General features: G+C 44.0%; 1 pseudogene; it reads right to left on the bottom strand.

Moving 5' to 3' along the window:
• The window catches only part of LOC136460409 (uncharacterized), a 29,462-nt pseudogene extending 7,973 nt beyond the window's left edge, over nucleotides 1-21,489 (bottom strand).

Here is a 21,489-nt window from a genome sequence, read left to right as displayed (position 1 = left end):
GCTGCTCGGAGTGACCGACGAGCAAAGATGTACTTTGCGGCGTAGTAACTTTTGGGGTATGTAGGTGCATGGTGGGAAACCTTCTAGGCCATGGAGCAGCCAGATCATCCGGTAACATGGTGGGAGTTCTCCACCGCTTTCCGAGAGTTCTTTATCCCTGCTGGTGTCATCAACTAGAAGGTGACGGAGTTCCTAGAGCTGCGCTAGGGGAACAGGACAGTGATGGAATATGTGAACAAGTTCAATCACTTGGCTTAGTATGCTGGCATCCTTGTGGACTCTGATGACAAGAAGAAGGACCGCTTCTTTTGCGGTCTCACTCCCATTCTTCAGGAGAAGCTGTACACGGTGAACTATCAGACCTTTGGAGCACTGATGAATGCCGCCATTGCCATGGAGGGTTTTCAGCGGGAGTCTCAGGCTGATTGGAAGAGGAAGCAGGTGGCCGTAGGGTCTTCTAGCCACCCTCACACTCAGAAGGTTCAGGTTGTCCGATGGAGGCCCTATCAGTCATCAGGTGGGCCTTCATTCTAGTAGCCCTAGCAGACTTCACAGACTTTCTCCACATAATACCGTGCACCCCCTCAGCAGGTGCAGCCTCAGCAACATCAGGGACAGCAGGTTCCACCTCGTCAGGGGTTTGGGAACAAGCATGGTGCTTGCTTCAAGTGTGGCAAAGATGGCCACTATGCCAGGGAGTGTCCTCAGCATCAGTCAGCTCAGTCTGCTCAACTGTCAGCAAACTCTAGGCTTATCAAGAGGACCATCATCAAGAAGAAAGTGCCCAGCAGGTCTGGTCAGGTGCACTTCATGGATGCTCAGTAGGTCATGCAGCAGGAGGCGGTTATGGCTGGTATGTTTACCATCAACTCCCATCCAGCTTTGGTGTTGTTCGATTTTGGTGCATCACATTCCTTTATGAGCATGGGGTTTGTAGAGCGGCACAACTTATCACTTATGGCTATACCGTATGCCTATAATATCCGTACTGCGGGTTCCCAAATGTTCATCAATACCCGCATGGATACAGTAAGTTTGGTATTAGCCACCCACACTTACCGTTTACAGTTCATGATAATGCATGGGCAAGGCATTGATGCTATTCTTGGAATGAATTGGTTGTGGGTGTATGGGGTAGTATTGGATATGAAGAGGAGAAGTATGGAGTTACGGCTTCCTTCTTCTGAGGATAAGATGTCTCTTATTATACCCTCAGAACCAGTCTTACCTGTTGCTGCCCATGCTAAAGCCGTTCTTGATCTTACCTCCATTCTGGTAGTATATGGATTCTCGGATGTTTTCCCTAAAGATCTTCCTGGGTTGCCACTAGACTGTGAGGTAGAATTCTCCATTGAGCTTGAGCCTAGTACTGCTCCTATCTCCAGACACCCGTACCGCATGGCTCCAAGAGAACTAGCAGAAATGAAGAAGTAGCTAAAAGAGTTGATGGACAAAGGTTTCATCCATCCAAGTTCTTCACCATGGGGTTGCCCAGCCATTTTTGTGAAGAAGAAGGATGGTACCTTGTGAATGTGTGTGGATTACTACCCCCTTAATGCGGTAACAGTTAAGAACAAGTATCCTTTGCCCCGCATAGATACTTTGTTCGATAAATTAGCTAGTGCCAAGGTGTTCTAGAAGATAGATCTCCGATCAGGCTATCATCAGATCAAGATCAGGCCACATGATATACCAAAGATAGCTTTCTCTACTAGGTATGGGCTATATGAGTACCTAGTGATGTCTTTTGGTCTCACTAATGCTCCTACCTTCTTCATGTACCTAATGAATTCAGTTTTCATGCCGGAGTTAGATAAGTTTGTGGTGGTTTTCATTGATGACATTCTAATCTATTCCAAGAATGACGAAGAGCATGCCCGACATCTCCGGATAGTATTAACTCGACTAAGGGAGCACAAGCTGTATGCTAAATTCAGCAAGTGCGAGTTTTGGTTAGATCGAGTGTAGTTTTTGGGGCATGTGTTGACACCTAAAGGCGTTTATGTAGATCCCAACAAGGTGCAAGATGTATTGGATTGGAAGTCTCCCAAGTCTGTGCATCAGATTCGTCAGTTCCTTGGTCTGGCTAGATACTATCAGCGTTTCATTCCTGATTTCTCTAAGATAGCCCAACCAATGACCAAGCTGCTCCAAAAAGAAGCTAAGTTTGACTGGAGCCCAGCTTGTGAAGAAGCTTTCCAAACTCTAAATACGTTTCTGACCATTGCTCCTGTGTTGGCCCAACAAGATATTGATAGACCCTTTGATGTATATTGTGATGCCTCAAAGACGAGGCTGGGGTGTGTGCTTATGCAAGATGGGCGTGTGATAGCTTATGCTTCGCGCCAACTGAAAAAGCACGAGGTGAACTACCCCACCCATGACTTAGAGCTAGCCGCTGTGGTCCATGCTCTAAATATTTGGAGGCAATATCTGTTGGACAACAAAGTGCATATCTTTACAAATCACAAGAGCCTCAAGTATATTTTCACTCAGTCCGAGTTGAACATGAGGCAAAGGAGATGGTTAGAATTAATAAAGGATTATAATTTGGAAGTCCATTATCATCCAGGAAAGGCCAATGTGGTGGCTAATGCGTTGAGTCATAAGTCGCATCAGGTTGAGGAAATACCCTTGTCGCTCCACCACATAGAGGTGCTAGCTCAAATTGCATTAACCTCAGAGTTGCTGGAGCAGATTATTTGGGAGTAGAAAGAAGACCCTGAAGAGATTCCTCACATTAGGAAGTTGATGGCTGAAGGGCATGGCCCTCACTTTAGTGTTGATGAACATAGAGTCGTGAGATACAAGGGTTGACTGGTGGTTCCATCCAATGAAGAGCTGAAAAGAAAAATTTTGAATGAAGCTCACCATTCAAAGTTGTCTATTCATCCTGGCAGTAACAAGATGTATCATGATCTGCACCACTTGTACTGGTGGTCTAACATGAAGCAGGACATCACCTCACACGTCGCGGAGTGTGACACTTGTGGCAGGGTTAAAGCAAATCATATGCGTACCCCAGGATATTTGCAGCCCTTGCCCATTCCGGTTTGGAAATGGGAGAATATTTCCATGGATTTCATTGTGGGTTTACCCCACACAACCAATGGTTATAACTCTATCTGGGTCATTATGGACCACCTCACCAAGTCGGCTCATTTTATTCCGGTGAAGACATCATATACTACCAGGGAAGTATGCGGAGATATACTTTGATCGGATTATGACCCTACATGGAGTTCCCCTAACTATCATCTCTGATAGGGGATCCATTTTTATGTCTCATTTCTAGGAGCGACTCTAGGAGTGCCTTGGGACAAGTCTCCTCCATAGTTCAGCTTATCACCCCTAGACTGATGGTCAAACAGAAAGGGTGAACTAGGTGCTCAAAGACATGTTGTGAGCTTGTACCATTTCTTTTCCTAAGATGTGGGATGGCTACCTAAAGTTAGCTGAATTCTCTTACAATAATAGCTATCAGGAAAGCATTCGCATGGCACCATTTGAAGCTCTATATGGAAGAAAGTGTAGGACGCCACTCAACTGGGTTGAAGTGGGGGACCGTGGATACTTTGGGCCTGAATTCATAAAAGAGGCTCGAGAGAAAGTAAGTATTATTCGAAGTCACTTGAAGGCAGCTCAAAGCCGATAGAAAACTTATGCTGATAAGCGGAGAAGGCCCTTGGAGTTTGTCGCTGGAGATCATGTATATCTCAAGGTGTCTCCTATGAGAGGGGTGCATCGGTTTGGTATCCATGGCAAGCTAGCCCCTCGATATGTGGGTCCATATCAGGTGTTGGAGAAATGTGATCTAGTGGCTTACCGTCTACAACTTCTAGATATTCTATCTGTAGTACACAATGTGTTCCATATATCACAACTGAAGAAGTGTTTGCGGGTTCCTGATGAAGCGGTGGAAATGGAAGGACTTCCCCTCTAGCTAGACTTAACTTATGTGGAGCACCTTATCAAAATCTTGGATGAGAAGGAGAGAGTGACCAGGAACAGAGTGGTAAAATTCTACAAGGTGCAGTGGCAAAATCATTCTGAGGCTAAAGCCACTTGGGAACAAGAGAGTTACCTATTGCAGCATTACCCACATCTCCTCTCTAGTTCTGATAGTTAGTTGCTGCATCAAAATGTATTTCCTACCTTCTTCTCGCACTAGGCACATGAAATCTCGGGTCAAGATTTTATTTTAGGGGGGTAAATTTGTAACACCCTCGGTGTTATGCCTTAATTAAAACACTAAATCATATCATGAGCATCATGTTTATGTATTATTACATGTGGTAAATGAGAAATTAAATTTTATTGCACTAATTCTCGAATTGAGCTCTAATTTATTCATTGTCCAAATACTCTCCAGCACAGCTCGACTCACTATTGTCATTCTAATCTAGCTCCATCTCTCGTTATTCACCTTCTTCATAATCCACGCAGCACGCGCACAATGACAAATTATTATCATTCACTAATTATTAGCATACCACTTGGCAAGATTTATATCTCCATCAATCTCGCGACGCGCCACTGTCATCTCTCATTGTTCTAATTACCCCACCTTTACTTCGCTTGCTTATCACCTTGCAAAATTATCGGTGCACGCACCCTTTCCTCACGGCAGCACTGTAGCAGCATAGATTTTCAACATGCCAGCACTATTCACCCATGGAAAACCTGTTCACCATGGAAAACATTGTTCATCCGAGAAGCACGCCACGCACAGGCAGCTGCTTTTGACCCGTGGTCTCCTCCTCCATTGATTCCTTGACCGCTCGTTTGCCTCCTGTATGCCTCAACGAACGTCGTCCTTCTTTAGTATGCATGTCAGATAATCTTGGATGATCCAAGGAGGTGAACTTTATTATGATGAACTGGATAAACATAAATATCTATGAGTATTGTTAGAATATAAATAAATTATTGAGAGCACAGTATAAAAATGATTCGCTGTGGGTTCAATGTTTATCCACGAATGAACTTGTAAACATTGTCCTTCAGAATTACTAGTATGTAGTAATTTGCACACAACTGCCACCTTTTGGCTTCTGAAAGTTGCCAGCCACGCACCATTGACCGGTAATTAGAGCAGTGCTCTTTTGTAGTACGAAGTCAACACTGTCCACTACGTCTTGCATAGTTTATCATGGAAAATACTATTATGGTCCATGCCCCATATGCCTGCTCTCCTCTCCTCCTGATGACTGATGAGATGAGCCTACTAGCTACTACTAACTTGCACTGCTGCATGCCTATATCATATGACTCCTCATAGTAGCATGCATTACATTACTTGATGATGAGTCAAGGGTCAATGTGCCAAGGGGCAGTGTAGGGCGACCTACATGAATGAACTAGCGCCCACCACCAAGCACGTTTAGCCCAAAGCACACTCCTATCCTGACGTGCTCGTAAGTCCAAGACCACTCAAAGTCCATCATTTGAATTAATTCACTCATGACCAAAGACCACACCACCGCACACGGCATGGAGCCAGACGATAACCCTGCCAACTCGTTCCGTGCTTCTAGACTTACTTGCTCGTCGTGACCACTCACCAGTGCTATATATATGGTTCTGCTCCGCTCTGCGCAAGGCAAGCAATTGCTAAGCTCTCTGGTGTCTCTTCTCTTGTATTGCCTCCGCACATCGATCACCGTAGGCAGCACTTCGTTCAATTCTGAGGTAGCTAGCCTACAAGAATTCCTTCATCCTCCTTCTCTATTATTTTCTTGACCCATGGTCTCATCCAGTATTTCTAGACTCACAGTCACGTGCTAGTCAATAAGTCCAATAGCGTGATTAGCCTCCTCCAACAATATCATTTTCTTCATCTCTAGAGCTCATTTTGTTAGATTCCTAAATTCATGACCTATCTGTTAGTGTAATTAGTTCGTATAGTTCAATGATACCTTTAGGGTTACTTTATTATTTTGAAATGCTTATTATTATTATGGTTATTTAGAGAATGAATTTTTGTGATGCATGGTAGCTAGTGCACCTTGTTTTATTATATAGTAAATTGATATTAACAATAAGGATGCCTTTAGTTGCTAAGATAATACATGAAATATTTCATACCTGTTTAGTGGGAATAATAGGTAACTTTGCGTATTAGTCATTAGAGTTAGCTTAGTAGCTTGGTAGATGTATTCTTATTTTAAGAGTTGCCGTTGCTGTATTACTAAGCATTGCATCATCATCACTGCATGCATATAGAGAACGCACCATTGGAGATCGTGACCTTCGACAAGCAGGAGTACAACGAAGTCATCGAAGAGTATGAGGAGGAGATCCTCGTACAGGAGGACGTTTCGGAGCCGCCCGTCACTGACTTTGCTGACACCGTGCCCGCTGAAGTCAAGCCCCGGTGCATAACCCCTATTTTAAATAATCACTGAGTATATATCTATGATGTGCATTTATGCTATAGGCATTTTATGGAAACTACATGCATAAATATATCTACCTATGAGTCCTACTAGTACAGGTCGAGCAGCTGCTATGCTTAGGATATCGGTAGCATGAGTAACCTGCCATTACTCGCAAATAGGTGATAAATATGATCACTCATGATAAAATGGTGGAAAGAAAAGTGGTTACCGGGCAGGGATGTGGTTGGGTTTTGGTGGGTGTAAAGGGTTGTGTCCTGCGGCCAACAGGGCATAGCTCGGTTACACTTTTTCCCTGTCCGTGCCGATTAAGGACCAGTCGTTGCATAAGGCATCGTGGGCAAGTCACAGATTTATTATCTCGAGAGCATACTTGGGTATGGGCGCAGGGAAGACTTGTTGCTCTCTTGTCACGGATCCGGCTCTTTCTAGACCGACTAATGGGAAGAGGAGGTGGTGGAGGTCCTTGCACCACACTAAGTCCGGGACTCAGGAGTGGGGGCTTAGAGTCCAAGTTTGGACAGGGACCTGGACACCCAGGATAGGAGAGTGATGGGTTAGTCCTGCTTATGCCCGAGGTACAAGCGGGACGTGTGTTTTCAGGGCACCTAGCTAGGCACATTGATTCACGAATCATCGGGCGATCTGGTACGGCTTGTCTCGTGTTTAGCACCATAGTAAGAACTGAAAGTGAAAGAAGAAATAGAACTGATTGCTCAACTCTTGCTTGAAAGTAGGACATGTGCTTATATAGACTGGCTAGACGATAACTTAATATGGCTAATAATAATAATACATAACTAAGGACTCACTATTAGTATTGCTTTCTGCCAAAAGAAACCAGCAAGCCATATAGCGTATCATTTTCCTTGGAGTCGGGAAATTATTCCCACTAGTCAGATAAGTCTTGCGAGTACATTGTGTACTCAGGGTTTATTTACCCCTGTTGCAGGTGATGCATGAGAAGTATCTTGTGTGGAAGATTCTTCTGGTGGGCTCAGACGGATCCTCGTCCCTATCGCTAGATGTTTATTTTTAAATTCTGTTGTTTATCATTCCACACTCTGATATTTGGTATTATAATAATGTACTTTTAAGAAACTTTGATGTATGAAATGGATAAGTATTGTAACTCGTTCTCATTATTGGATCCTTGGAAAAAATATGGATCTTTTGGGTTCTCCCTTGGGGTGTGCCTGACGGATACCGCCCGCTATAGCTTGCTTTCGGGGTGCTTAGTGTCTGATGGAAGACGAGCACCTCCGTAAGTGTGCTATTTTGGACGGTTGTGCCACAGACACAATACCAACTAGAGATGTGTTTACCTCCTGCTTTTTTTGATATAATGCCACATCTCATGATTCATATGGTTCATCAGATACAGGCGCTGGGCCCTTGCTACTTGCATGAAATGTAGTCCTATGAGTGGTTCATGTCAGTTCTAAGTTGATATATGCATAATCGAGCATACCTAGAGAGCTCCATGATAGAGGGTTATAGTACTGAAGAAGTCATCGAGTGTTGTCAAGAGTACCTAAAAGTATAGAAAGGGATTGGTAAACCCGATCCTCGTCATAAGGGTAGGCTAGCTAGGAAGGGAACCAATGGTAGAAAAGTGTTTATTGACCATGATTACAAAGAGATGAGTCGAATGCATTACAGTGTCTTGTAGAGTACACAACTGATGCAACCGTACATTGATGAACACTTGGCTATCATTATGGCGGAGAGAAATAGCTGTTTGGATGATTGGGTCATGAAATAACACAAGCAACGACTAACTACATGGTTGAAGGACCAAAACATACCGCCTAGAGAAACCATAGACTCTATTACCATCAGTAGGTTGGCGGATGGGCCATCGAGACAAGTGACATCTCAGAATGCTTATGACATCAATGGGTATACGTACTATACCCACGTAAAGGATAGTAAATATGTGAACCAAAATAGCGGCGTTTGAATAGAGGCTCTCGATGGATCGGGGTGAAAGATCCAATACTTTGGCATCATTTAAGAGATATGGGAACTTGACTATGGAAGGGATATAACGGTGGCCCTGTTTCGATGTCGCTGGATCAAACAACACCAACTGAACGAGATCAGATTGAGAGTCCTAGACCTCGAGAATCTAGGCTACCAAGATGACCCTTGGGTGCTCACTTCACGCGTCACACAAGTTTTCTATATGTCTGACCCACAAAGTAACCTTCCCTCGAAGAAGAAGACAAAGCACATGGTTGCCTCCAGAAAATAGCACATTATTGGAGTTGATGGTGTGGACGATGTTGAAGCTTACAATAACTATGATGAGATGCCTCTATTCACAAACTTTCCTAAGAAGATTAGTGTTGTGGAAAAGAACCTCCCCAAAGATATAATGCCATGGGAACAAAAAGATATCAAGGGGAAAGTCGTTACAGCGAGCTAGCTAGTTGTTGAACTTGGAGTTTTTGTGTAAGTGTGTGTTTGTAAGACTTTATTTATGCATGTGTGTGAGACTATATATTTATGTACGTGTGTAAGACTACATATTTTTGTATGTGTGTGACTACATTTATGCATGTGTGTGAGACTACCATCTGCAACATCCAGATGACTCTATTTGAACATCCACTCTATTACTACTAAAACTTTATGAAATCACTTAATACTTTATGAAATGAAGAAATGACCAAAATAAAAGTAGGAGATCTTGACGAGTTATACAACTTTTATATTCATCACCTTTATAGCTGAATCATTTAGTGTTTGAAAATCAGGTTTGAAGCTGTCATTTTCTAAAATTTAAAATTTGAATTGTTCAAAATTAGTGACAAAGATAGATGACTAGACTAAAATGATAGAGCATGATTTTAGAAAATTTTAGGAAAAAACATCACATTTGGAGTTAGTATGAGGGAGAAAAACTAGTTACAAGTTTCAGCCACAGATTAAAAAGAGAAATCACACTTGTTTATCATTGATCATCATGAACAGTTGTGATTTTTCTTTTTAATCTCTGGGTAAAATTTATAACTAGTCTTTCTCCCTCATACTAACTCCAAATGTGATGATTTTTTACTAAAATTTTCTAAAATCTTGCCCTATCAAGTTAGTGTATTGATTTGGGCATTCTTTTCATTTGACAAAGTCTGAGCACTTCAAATTTTCAAATTTAAAAAATGACAAGTTCAAATGAGATTTTCAATCATTAAATGATTTTAGCTAAAAAATGATGAATACCAAAGTTGTATAACTCATCAAGATCTACAACTTTTATTTTGATCATTTCTTCATCTAACAAAGTAATACTAAACATTGTTCACAAATCAACATGTTTCTTGTATAGTTATGAAACTATGATCATATGTGAATTTATGAACAATATTTACTAATTCTTTGTCACATGAAGAAGTGACCAAAATAAAAGTTGTAGGTAGTGATGAGTTCAACAACTTTTATATTCACGACTTTTATTGTTGAAATCATTTAAGGTTTTAAAATCTTGTTTGAAGTTATCATTTATTAAAATTCAAAATTTCAACTGTTCAAATTTGGTCAAATGAAAATATGATCAAAATAAAAGTTGTATATATTGATGAGTTCTACAACTTTGGTATTCATGAGTTTTTTATCTGAAATCATTTACTCTTTCAAAATATTGTTTGAAGTTGAAATTATTTGAATTTCAAAATTTGAATCATTCAAACAAAGTGACATGACAAGATGACCAAAATAAAAGTTGTACATGTTGATGAGTTATACAACTTTTATGTTTACAACATTTTCATTTTATTTCATTTAATGTCATAAAATTGTAGTCAAAGTTTTAAAATTCAAATTTTTAATTTTTGTTTTTTTATTTTCTATATTGTTTTGACTACAATTGTTTATATATATATTTCTTCATATATATAACAATACAAAATATTATATTTGTGCATATACACAATTATTTTTATATTACTTTGTGTTTTTATGATATAAAAAATACAGAATTAATAATTAAAAAAATAGAAAATATTTGTAGGTGCGGTTGGATCAGAAACCGCCCCTACAAATATATTTGTAGGGGCGGCTGGATCAGGAACCGTCCCTAGAAATTGTCCCGAGTATAAATTGAAGGGCGCATGGGTGTTAGCCTGTTGGGCGCTCTCTTCTTCCTCCGACGCCGTTAGGCTGCCCCGCCGACGCCGCCTCCCGGACCTGTCCCGATGCCGCCGGCGCCCCCTCCCCGCACCCACGCGCCCCATCTCCGCACCCGCGCGCCCCCTCCCCGCACCTGCGCGCCTGCTTCCTACCCTAGGGTTTCCGACCGGCCGGCGGTGCTAGGGTTTCTGACCGGCTAGCGGCCTGAAGACGAGGGCCACGTCCTCGCGCTCGGCCACGGCCACGGCGTGACTCCGCCGCCTGGGTACGGCCACGGTACTGGAGGAGAGCGGCCACGGTACTGGAGGAGAGCGGCTCAACCAATAGCTAAATAATCTTGCCGAGGTACGTCTCCTGCTACCCACCTCTGTCCATTCAAAGCACATATGCACAACAAGTGTTCGATGCTTTGCCTCTATGAGATGATTATTGAGTTTGAACCTGAATCCATGCCATCTACGAGGACCTGGATGACTTTCGCCATGGTCTACTGAATCCATGCCGCTGTTTGATCCAATTTGGTTGTATACATTTTGTGTTGTATATAGTAATTTTAACAATTCTACTGTGTTGCAAAGGCGAAGTTAGTTTCAAAATAAGAGTGCAACATTTATAGTAGGAAACTTTTGCTCTATCGGTTGTGCAAAATTGCATCTGTCTGGAGTCGGGTCTAGGTAAAATTGAATCACTCTGAATGGAAATGCAATGTCCATTTTGTTTTGGGAAGAAGAGTGGCTATTATAGAAATCCTATCCCATTTTCTAGTAACGCTTCATGTTATAGCTTTGCCTCTATCAAAACTGATGGTTTGATATGTGTATATACTTGCTTTACTGGTTGACAAACTAAACTAATAGTTTCTACTTGTAGTCAATCATGTGTATATTTTTATATGACCAATGGCACTGCATTATGTCTCTTGCTGTAAGTAAAACTATATTGTTTGACATGACATAATGAATTGGTATCATTGTTTTTGTTTCTTACTCACGTAGAGCTAGATATAATTCATTTTCCTTAATTGTTCTGTTAATTCTAGGAGGGGGAAACTTCCAAATTTCTTAGAAGGGACTAAGGGAGTATCTGTATTGCTGATTTGTATTTTCTTTTAGCTAATAAAAGATGGAATCTGAATCTGATGGTACATATGGTTTCTTACTATGCTGTATGGATAGGGAAGATAGATATGTTCCGGAATCTTAGCTTGACACTTAAATTAGTTGTCTCCTCATTTTTTTGCCTCTTCTAGTGTGTCCTAGGTTACAATGGTAAAAAATATTGCTGTTACAATGGCAAACTGGACATATCCAGTTAGGATTCTTCTTAACTTCTAACACATTCTCACCATACCTGCATCAGCAACAAAGTGTCAATCCGGAAACAAACTAACTATCAAGTACAGCCTTGCATGGAGAAAAGAAAACAGAGCTCAATTTCTATGAAAATATAGCTTCTCAAATGAAAGACTTGTGATATGTAGTTTTTATTGTAAGTCTGATTAATGTCAGTCTTGTGTGGGCAATTTATATAAAACATTGTCCAAGTAAATGTGGTTTGACTTAGGATAAACCAGATAAACCGTAAATTGGAAAATACAACTAAACTTCTAGAGGTAAAATTTTAATATCTCAATTGGCTCTTGAGTTGTTTATATACCCATATATATTATGTTGTCTTGCTCTGTATATAAGTCTGCATTTGTTGTTGTTTTGCATGTTGTTCTGGCATCCTTTGCATGTGGCATTATGGCCTCCGGCTATGACCCATGTGATCTATCCGATCCAATCCAGCCCACCCAACAAGACAACATGTTTTTGATCCATCTAATCCACCTAGATACACCTAGACCCAACTAGCAAGCTATAGCAATTCAACCCACATAACCCACCCAAATCCATTTTAACTCACCCATGCACAGGCCTAAGAGCATCTACCATATCACAATGCCAGAGTTCTAGTCGGCCAAGTTGGCTCAGATGGTATGTATAGTAGTATTATGCTTGAACACTTGTAGTACAAAATCATGTATGTATGCAGTGCGAACAGTCTAGATTTTGGTCAGAACTGCTATCGTTCTGCAAATACCATTCATGCCACTAACTTTTATCCATGTTAGACATGGACTCCATAGGAGGTGGTACTCTCTAGCTTGCTTCGAAGAAGAATCTGGAAAAGCTATTCTAGTTTCTGAAATTGTGCACCTTGCTTCAGAATTTGCAGGGGAACTAAAATGCTGGTTTTGTGATCTGTAGAGTCAACTATCCTTTTTCTTCGCACTGAACTGATGCATCTTTCATGTGGACAATCTATAAACAAGGAAACTAACTTGTCATTTATACAATATAGCAAAAACGAACTTGAGCAAATATTAAAATTCGCCTCTACACTTCAGTTTGCAAAATTGATGTTTATCTAACATACCCAAAGCTAGTGTGCATTATCTAATGTGCCACTATTATTTAGGAGATGTCCATATATAAGCTAGTGTGCATTATCTATCTTTGTTCATAGATAATTAAGTAGTTCTAATTCTATTTTTATTTGGTTATTTGAATGCATACAAGTACCTAGTGTTAGTGTTTGTGGCTGTGCTCGGATGCCTTTCTTCCCTAGTGGTTGCAGCTGCTGCTGTTTGATATTTGTGTGCAACAACAACTTGTTGTCCTACTACTGCTCTACTACTCCATAGTCTCTACTCTCTACTACTATTCTCTCTTACTATGTGGCTGGTGGCTAATAATCTTCTCTGTACTTGCTGTCTGCTCCTAGTACTTGGTGGCTGCTGGCCAGCTGCTCCTACTACTACTTGCTACTACTACTACTACTCTCTCTACTTACTACTATTGCTACTTATTATCTTCTGTCTTCTATCAACTCTTACTACTAGTGGCTACTGGTTGGTCTCCTACAACTCCTATTACCACTACTTGCTACTCCTACTACTACTCTACTACTATACTGTCCTCCTGCTCTTCTCCTACTACTCTACCACTCCTCTTCTACTACTACTCTCCTCTACTCCACTCTACTCCTCTCCTCTCCTAAGCAGCTGTTACTTTTTTTGCTACTTCTACTACTTCCCTACTACTACTGTTTACTACTTCTACTTCTGTCTTCTATCAACTACTTGTACTTCTATCAACTAATTCTACTACTTCCCTACTACTACTGTCTACTACTTCTGATTATCCGATCTGCCTATCAGGTTCAGAAGATATTAAGCATATGATGTTCATGTGTGATCGAGCAAAGTCAGTATGACAGCTGTTGCTTTTTTTGGGAAGCAACACCTCCTTTTTTGCCAAATCTCCCCTCTCCTCTATTTTTGCCACCTTTCCCATCCTCTATGTTTGGGAAGCCGCAGCTGCTTTTTTACACCTTTTCCTCTCTATGTTTGTTAAGCAGCTGTTGCTTTTTTTTTGCCAAATCTCCCATCTCCTCTCATCTCCTTTGTTTTGCCGATGATGAAATTGTCTAAGTCCATATATTATATGAAATATGAGCTAATGATCAAGAACTTGTGAGGAACTTGGCATCACTAGCAGCCACCCCTACATTACCTTCTCCTCTCTTCTCTGTTATGATGCCTTGATACTCCAAGTTTATGATCAAATAATGATTGACATGTTTCTGAGGCCTCTACTACTGCTACTACTCGTTTTTTGATATATTGTTGTTTTATAGGACTACTTTGGTTTATAGACCTTTTTTATTTCTTATACCTTCTCGCATACCTAAAGCACACTTTCTTGCATCTATTAGAACAAAGCATGAAATAATGTCGCGGACACCAGACAATGCAGCCCGATGCCTCAAGCATGATGAGCAGCCAACCTATAAGGAGCAAGCACTAGAGGACCAGCTAACTTAGGAGCAGTTCGATAACGAGTTAGAAAAGGATCTAGAAGTGATGCTTACTCAGGAGCAGTGTGATAAGGAGGAAGGGGGAGCAGAAGGAAGAGCAGGAGAGGCTACTGAAAGCGAAGAAGAAGAGGATGATGATGATGATGACTCAGAAGAGGGATATGAAAGTCCCAAGGATCCTTTCCCACATAAAGCCAAAAGGAGGCCAACAGAGGAAGATTAGGACAAGGATTTTGACCAGAACGAGGAGGTAGCGAAAAAGCCTTAGCTTGTAAATTTTGCTAAAGCGTTGGCTGTGTTACCTCTGCTAACACTTTGACCTATCGTATATACAGGTCCCTCCTAAAACTCAGAAAAGACGACGTCGACGTCCGTGACATCTCGCTGGACAAGACAAAGTAGAGGAAAGGAGAGCAGAGGCAACAACCACAGAGACGGATCATGATGCCTCTGCTCCACAACCTCAAGACACAACCACGACTACCAAGCCTAAGAGGAAACAAGGGGATAGAAATGGAAATCTATATCCAGATAAGGCATGCTATGTGATAACAGAGGTTGGGCCAGCAGGGGAGATCCTTGAGCCGAAGGAATTAAGAGGACGATTCTGTAATACGATCGGGGCCCTAGTAAGAGATAAATTAAACTCAGCAATCTCTAACTGGAAAGAGGTACCAGAGAATAAAAAGAATGAACTATGGGATAGGCAGCTGAAGCTCAATTTTAGATTTTCGAAGGGTAAGCACAAACTGGTAAAAAATGCTTTCAGGATGATGGAAGAGTCATTTCGCTGTTGGAGGTCGGAGCTCAACAAGAAGTATATCCAAAAGGGGTTAACTCCCTTCAACGAGTTTGGCAAAATAACTCTTAGTCAATGGGAGCAGCTCATGGCTCAGAAGACTTCACTAGAGGCATTGGAGCTTAGTGCCCGTAACACCGAGCTGGCGAAGAGAAACAAACACCACCATCATCTTGGCCCCGGTGGCTACTATGCCAAGGAAGATCAGTTTAGGAAGATAGATGAAGAGGCCGTAGCTGCTGGGAATATCGATCTGACGAATTTGAAGGTATGCTCAAGGAATTAGATATATGCGAGGAGTACAGAATCATCTGGCAGTAATCTTAAGTTTGATAAGCCGAAGACCCAAGAGGCAGTATCAAGGATACTGAAATATGCTGAAGACAAGGAGAAGGGCTCATTCAATCCTTCCAGAGAGAGGGACGAGCTTAGCCTTGGCTTAGGAAACAAGGAGCACACAGGCCGCACTAGGGGGCTAGGGAAAAGGACGACCTAGAAGCAAGGATTTGAAGAGGATAGACACATGTACAAGAAACATGGCAGAGACCGGGAGACTAGTCTTGAGCTCTAAGTGAAGGCTCTAGTTGCAGAGATGCTGGAGGAGCAAGGACTATCTATGGAGCCATGGATATTAGTGACGCCACCGGGAGAACTGGCATTAATTGGTAGCCCTCCAAAAGTTCCTAGCAGCCAAGGTTCCATTGCAGCCACAACCCCAGTCGATTGCATACGGGAACCAACTAGTTGCACCTTGGTATTTCTCAGCGGCCGGCAGAACACTATGATGGAGGTGGCAATGGGTGTGGCACATCCTCCTAGTGGTTTATACCACAATAATAAGATACTGCCAGACTACACTAGGGTCGAGGTGCATACAGTGAAGCCCGAGTTCATATAGTGGAGGATAGACTACGCAACTCCCGAGGGGCTAGTGTTACTCGGAGACATTATGGGGCAGTTCATCCTCTGGCATAAATAGGACATTATATTGACTGCTTCTTCACCGCCTCCCCCTCTCCCAAATTTGGAGCGAGTTGTTGAGGTCGGGGAGATATTTTCACCGTCTCATGACCACCACATTCCTGAGATGTCACATTCTTTCCCGCCTCCTAGCGAGCATGTGCCTGGTGAGATGCCACAACCTTCTCTAGCTCATACCAAGCAAGTGCATGATGAGATGCCACAGTCTTGTCAACAAGCACAGCCAATACATGAACAATGAGTGCCTCCTTAAGAAGGTGATGCATAAGAAGATGAGGACGTGCCTGAATAGGAACTTCGAAAGAAGCATCCAATCACCATAAGGCCAGTTTATGTTCCAATGAAAGACGTCTCGTCGATGTCCAAGTGGTTTTCCCATGACCAGTTCAAGCCTGAGAACCAAGTTAAAAAAGTCCCATCATGGGGTTCTAAGGAGGCCGTCACTAGCAAACTCTACCAAATTGCAAAGCAGTATCCAAATGTTGATGCCATCAAATAGTCAAAGGATTGCCCAAGAACATATAAAAGAGGCAAGCCCTTCCTACCAAACCAGGACATCTAGCGCCTACCACTTGGAATGAGAAGGTTCCATGATTGGTACTTGCGTGTTCTCCCAACGAGCATAGATCTCATACAAGCATGCTTTCCCACCGGCACATTTAGAAGCCTAATCGAGAAAATTGTCTTTGACTTCAATGACATGCACACATGCTTTCACCTGAGTGAAATGGAGATGAATCTAATTCGCACGTTGTGCCTATAAGTCCTTGTCCTCCCGATATGATATGAATGTAATCTTTGAATTTTGTTGTAACTAACCCATGTCATGATTTGTAGAATGCAAGTGCACATTGTCAAACAAATGCCAAGTGTGAAAGCCGGGTATCTAGACCCTCAAGCTATAGTCCAAACAAATTTTAATTACCCTAAACGGTGGACACTGGATGCCAAAGAGCTAGCAGCTGCAAAGACTCTTCGGGAGAAAGAGCGCATCCGTACGGCGAAACTAAAGGAAGAGTCCCTTAAGGTTACGGCATATATTGCCCTGGCTTTCAAAACGCTCCAACAACACTCTACTATATGGCTACCATACAACTTTGAGTAAGTTCAACTCTATACTTAAAGCTTTGTTCGATATATTTTATTCGATGCAAAAGAGCTTATCTAGTTCTATAGTTAAATCCATGCAGCAACCACTGGATTTGTATAGCCGTCGATATTGGGAGGAGCATGAAAATGGGTCTTTGATTCAATAGATAGGGACCCGGTGACATACAAAGACTTCATATCGATTCTCAAGACGTATACATATTGACAATCCTCATTAGCTTATATGTTTGTATACGTACTTGTAACGTTCACTTTTGGATTCTAATAAGTTGTATTTGCTAAAATAATTCGAACAGGGCATTTAGATTCTATGTCACTAATCATTACGGAAGGCATGATCCAGCAAGGAAGGAAAAGCTGGCTATAAAAATACTATGTGCGGTAAGTGTAACTTACTTCTTCAGTACTCCGTTACATGGCTGTCAAAAGCATTACTTACATTTTCATATGTAAAACACATAGTGCCCCAAGCAGAAGCCTGGGAGTATACATTGTGGATACTATATATGTTCTATGATGAGTAACACCGGTGCCTACAGGAGACACCCTTTAAGGGTAAATTTGAACCTCTTCACCCGTAGTATAAAAACTTCGTACATTATATGAAATACTAAACCGAAACTTGTTCTCTTGTAGTGGAGAGAAGAGAAAGGAATGAAAAGAGACCCATACAAGGATGACTAACTCTTAGGGCTCGTCGGCGACCTTTGCAACTTCATATTGGACCAGATTGTACACGTCAAAGGCGCCTACCATGATCGAGAGTCTGAGTTAGGTACAAATCCTCAGTACCAACACCTTCGTGAGACTGAAAGGCTAGCTCTAGAACGTTGATAACAATGTGTATGAAATTTGTATATTTAATGATGGATTGTATATATTCTTGTGAATTGGACTTGTAATTGTAGTTTATATAATACTCTTGTGCTTGTAGTCGCGGTCGCGGGGCGTTCGGCAACGCGAACGCGGTTCGAAACGTTGGTCGCGGGGCGTTCGGCAACGTGAACACTAGTCGCGGGGCGTTCGGCAACGCGAACGCGGTTCGGAACGTTGGTTGTGGGGTGTTTGGCAACACGAACGCGGTTCGGAACGTTGGTCACGGGGCGTTCGGCAACACGATTTTGAATTGTAAATTTGATTTTTTGGTAGGAAAACGTACTGTAGGGGCGGTTCTAGATTGAACCGCCCTACAAACAAGTATTTGTAGGGACGGCTGGTACTACAGCCGCCCCTAAAATCAATTTGTAGAAACGGCTGGTACTACAGCCTCCCTTACAAATTGATTTATAGGGGCGGCTTGGAAACCGCCCCTACAAATGCATGATTTGTAGAGACGGTTCGGTAGGGGCGGCTGACCAAACCGCCCCTACAAAGGGTTATGAGTCGCCCCTATAAATCGATTATGTAGTAGTGTACTATATAGGGATGAAAACGGATCGGATACGGATGGATATCACCGATATTACATTTGTTTTCATATTTCTGTTCGGATTCGGATTCGAATACGGATAGTGTCAACTATGTCGGATAGGATACGATTGGATATCGACATCATAAATATGCGATTTGAGTATTCGGATACGGATACGGTATCGGATGTTGGATATCCGGACTCGGATACGGACAGATCTCAACCCCTCTAAACGGATTCGGTTTCGAATACAGTCGGAAAATATCCGTACCATTTTCATCCCTAGTACTATATAACCTCTAAATGACAAAGCTAGTATAACTCGGAATTAGAAAAGGTTATCAGAGACATTCTCGCTATCAACCCACGTAGCGTCAATATATGCTAGAACATATTACAAAAATACAAGCACTCATATCAAGTCGAAGATTTTAGTCTAATGGACAACTTCCACCGTAAAGAAACCAAACCAACCAAACTTCAACTTAATTCCATATCACTACGTACTTAAAACTGGGAGTGAACATTTCTTGAATCACTATAGTTTTGATGGGATAGGAGGCTACATAACGCAAGTGGGAGGAAACATTTCTTAGATCACTCTAGAAGGCTGCATACATGACGTGAACCTGAGAAAAAGGGTGTCGTCTAATAGAAGGTGTAATACATAAGAGCTTTAGTTACCTGGATTCTACATAACTGAAGCTGGAGTTGACTTTTAGTACTTCAAAAAATGATGCGTTGTTACCCAATGAGAATAGTAGTTTAATTTACGTAACCAGAACTGCCCAAATTATTTTGACTAAGATCATCGATTCAATCCAGAAATGCTATACACCACTCAAGTATTGGAGCAATCCAACACTCGATTTTTTTCTTTCTCTTCTGTTCCTCTCCCTCTCTTTCTTCTCCAACTCCGACGGACCTAGAAAATGTTTTTAGGAGGCAAATAGGCCAGACGGTGGGAACGGGAGAGACGGTGGCGGCGGTGACGTCGCCAGAGCGGGCGGCAGAGGAGGTGGCCGGGCCAGGTTGGGCGGGGGCGTTGATGGCCATGACGGTAGTGGGGGAAGGGAAGAAGAAGGTCGTCGTGGACACAGCAGGGTCTCGCCGGCCTACCGCGCTGGGCACTTGGGCAGGCCTGAGGCCTCTCCTGTCCGACTCCCTCTCCAGTCTCCCTCTCCCTCGATTCGCAGACGTCGTCGGTCTAGGGTCGGGACCCGGGATGGGGGGCGCTCCTTTCCAGGTCCTCCCAGTCGCAGGCCGCATCAGCTCTCCTCGCCCCCTCCGCTCGGCAGGGCCTTGGTTCGTGTGCGTCTGGACCTTGCCCGCTCCGCTCTGCAGGTTCGTCGAGTCCTCACCCCGTCTCAGATTCGAGTCCCTCTCTCTCCCACCCGACTCGGCGACTCCCCATCCGAAACCCTAAAACCTGGCGGCGGTGGCGGCGCGACTAGGAGGCGGTCTGGCAGAGCGCGGAAGTGGCAACGGGCGCCGGGCGAGGCGAGGCGCAGAGAGCCAGAGACGCAGCTGCTGCGAGCTGCAGCGGCCCGGGCCCGGCATAAGGAGGAGCCGCGGAGGCATGCTTGGTGGCTGCGCCATGGGGCTGCTTCACGGCGCGTCGCTGATGCGAGTAGGTGGCGATGGCGGTGCTGCACGAGTGGAAGGCGGCGCCGGCAACGCATCCGCTGCTCGAGGCGGAATTCCGTGCATCGCAGATGCGAGGCAGTGGAGGTAGACTCGGTTTTCTCGGTTTAAACTGAAAAACCGACGTAAAAAACCGAAACCGAAATGGTCGGTTTTGCATTATTTGATTAACCGTACGGCTTCTCATTCTTGAAAACTGAACTTTTGAGGAACCGAAAAAACCGAACCGAAGTGTCGGTTTTAAATCGAACGCCCAGGCTGACCGGTCCGCAGGTGAGCGGGATGCCGAGCTTGCTGAGGCAGGCATGTACGCGCTCGTCGCTGCCGAACAAGTCCCTGTACCGGTCGAGACAGCCGCCACCGACGCGGTCGAAGGCCTTGGCGAGCTCCGTCGCTTCCGCGTAGCTCACCGCGAACCCGCCGCAGCCGAACGCCACGCCGTACGAGTGCGCCGCGTCCTGCGCCACGCTCTCCGACGGCGCGCCGACGTAGTACATCTCCTCGTGGTCGTACTTGCGGAGCACGGTCACCAGGTTGTTCGGGAAGAACACCGTGTCGTCGTCGCCCATCACGAACCACCGCACCTCGCCGCCGTCCTCCCCTGCTGTGCCGTTCACGATGGCCGCGAAGGAGTCCGCCACGATGCTGGCCATCCGCGACGCCGACACACGGCGCCCGAACCGGGACGCGTCTGCCGAGACGCGGTACGGCGGGCTCGTGGCCGCCGGCCACGGGCACGCCGGCTCCTCGTCGAGCCAGACGTGGCCGCGCGTCTGCCGGGGCCGCCACCACAGCTCCACGTACCCGCGGCGGTGGCCCCACGTCCGAGCCGCGCCGCCGATGCCAAACACGATGTGCGACAGCGACGTCGGCGTGCGAGCGGCGACGACCCCGGACGACCTAGCGCCGTCGTCGACGTGGGTCCGGATGAGCTCGTTGCCGGACGTGCCTGCGGAACGCTGCCACCTCCACCACTGGTATTGTCTACCTGCGGCGGCAGCGCCACCCGGGACCGGAGAGCAGGCGAAGTACGCAAGGAACGCCAGGGTGGCCGAGACCAGGATGAACAGCGACAGCGCCACACAATGCCGTGGCTGCTGGTGGTAGTCTCCCCCGCCGCCCATGGTGGCCTGCTTCCATTTGCGCACCAT

The sequence above is a fragment of the Miscanthus floridulus genome, chromosome 6 (genome assembly GCF_019320115.1).
Source record: "Miscanthus floridulus cultivar M001 chromosome 6, ASM1932011v1, whole genome shotgun sequence".
In the NCBI taxonomy this organism is placed as follows: domain Eukaryota; kingdom Viridiplantae; phylum Streptophyta; class Magnoliopsida; order Poales; family Poaceae; genus Miscanthus; species Miscanthus floridulus.
This window is presented reverse-complemented; position numbering and strand designations above follow the sequence as displayed.